The following is a 2311-nucleotide window of genomic DNA, read 5'->3' on the forward strand; positions in this document are numbered from 1 at the left end:
AAGTGTATTCCAGTCAACATTGTCCAACACTTTCTTTAAATCAACAAATGCTATAAATCAAGGTTTGCCTTTCTCTCACCTATCTTCTGAGATAAGTTATAGGATCAGTATGGTCTCACATGTTGCTACATTTTCCTGGAACCCAAACTGATCTTCCTCAATGATGGCTTTTCGTAGTTTTTCTATTCTTCTTTAAACAATCTGCATCAGTATTTTCAAGACTGTCCTTTTCAACTAATGGTTTGGTAAAACTCGCACCTGTTAGTGCTTGCCTTCTTTGGGATTAGAATGATTACATTCTTCTTAAAGGTATTTTAGTTGTCTCACATATCTTGCACATGAGATTGAATAGTTTTGTCATGGCTGGCTCTCCCAAGAATCTCAATAATTCTGAGGAAATGTCTGCTCCAGGGGCCTTGTTTTGACTTAGGTATTTCCTTCCTCTGTCAGATACTTCTCACAGTATCATATCTACCACCTCATATCATTTACTTCATAACTTAGAGCCCTTGTTATATATTCCTTCCATTTTTCAGCTTTCCATCCTTTGCTTAGTACTGGTTTGCCACCTGAGTTCTTGATTTTCATACAGCTGATTCTCTTTTCTCCAAAGATCTCTGATGTCTGGCCTCTACACAGCTAATCCTCTGTTTTGGTTTGCAGGTGAAGCCATCTCACCTCTGCAGGATCCTTTTGTTCATGAAGAGTGGTCATTGGTATAAAAACTAAAATGTGTTGGTGTTAGTATGCTGCCATTAAGTAGACTATTTTTCTGTTGCCATTACCAGTGCCTTCCACCCTTGAGTTCTGCACACTATGTGGTCATTTTGTCATCTTAAGCGTGAAACCTTTTGTTTTAATGTTGATCTTGTGCACCAGGTGTCTGATGTTAACCCATTCTAGCTGGCAGAGATATCTATGAGTGGCAAACCCACAATGTTGTTATTGTCCACGGCATTCTTAATAAACAGCGTGAAGTTTAACATTTGTGAAGATGTATTTTTTCCTGAGCAGAAACCAAGCTTGCCTTCCTGTTACATCATTTACAGCACAGTTTACTGAACTGAGTTTTATACTTTAAGTAAGTTTTTATCAGGGTAGGCAGCACAGTAGTTAAAACACTAGGCTTGCATTCAGAAGATGTGGGCTCAAATTTTTATTCGGCCAACAACATCTTCCTGTCCCATCCTTGCCTGGTCTGAGCTTGTGTTCCATGTTATCTTCTTATCAATGGGATATTAAACATTAATCTTTTGTGCTTCTTTCTATCAGCTTTTTGGAGTTGTTGACAAGTAAATTAACCCTACTTTTTCCCCTCTTGATACACTACACATATGTCTTGCAGTACTGCCAGGTTTTCTGGCTAGAGTAATAATTGTTATAAATAATATACTGCCAAGATGTATAAACTATTTTGTATACTATGTGCAAAGTTTCTAACAAGTTAAAATTCTATACCGCAAACGAAACTCATATTCAGACTTTTGACCAACATAGGCAATACCTGTTCGATGTATGTTGCTGAGGGATCACTCATTTCGAAGATTCAGTATTACACTATCGGTACTGGTGCTGCTAGTCTAAATTCGTTTCTGCTTGGGGCATTAGTTTAGTGAGATATTCTAACTGCCCCTGCTGAGTTTGTAAATTACGACAAGAGTGATTGTTGACGAATGCCATTCAATGCTGGGATATTACTATTTCATGTGGATAATAAGAATAAGGCAGGGGCTACTGCAGATTGACAATAACTAACTTTGTTGCGTTACACATATTAAGTGTTACTGTTTAGGTCATAAACATGTATTTACATAACAAAAAAAAAAAAAAAAGAATCGTCATTCATATCTCGCAGTTGCTTTTCTGCGTGACAAAATAGTAATCTTTGGCGCTCCTAGTTAAACTATCAACTGCGCTAGCAGAGATGTGAAAAAATATAAATCATACAATAATTCAACTGCAATCTGCTAAATAAATTCATCTTCCTTTCTTTTATCACATCTACTGCATTCTATATTTTACTTATGAAACTTGAAACCAAATCTTAAGTTACATACCAGAAAGAATTGAAAAAAAAAAATGTCTTTGGATACGGTTCGTCTATGCCCGCAGTTTGTATTTCTTTTCTTTTCTTTTCTCTTTTTTTTTTTCTTAACAGACCGACTAAGAAATGTACATCGAATCACGACACTTGTGATTCTATGAATCTGTAATCTGCTCAGAGCTTCAAACCATTTTCCTCATTCTGTTACATATGACAAATCATTAACAATGTAGTAAATCGACATGCGTATGTCCTTTTAATACCAAC

The 2311-nt window shown here is 36.3% G+C and overlaps 1 protein-coding gene across 1 annotated transcript in view; it reads right to left on the reverse strand.

Moving 5' to 3' along the window:
* The window catches only part of LOC126161997 (N-sulphoglucosamine sulphohydrolase), a 119524-nt gene that overhangs the window by 117075 nt on the left and 138 nt on the right, over positions 1-2311 (reverse strand). The gene's annotated exons all lie outside the window — the stretch shown is intronic.

This window comes from Schistocerca cancellata, chromosome 2 (assembly GCF_023864275.1).
Source record: "Schistocerca cancellata isolate TAMUIC-IGC-003103 chromosome 2, iqSchCanc2.1, whole genome shotgun sequence".
NCBI classification, from domain to species: Eukaryota; Metazoa; Arthropoda; class Insecta; order Orthoptera; family Acrididae; genus Schistocerca; species Schistocerca cancellata.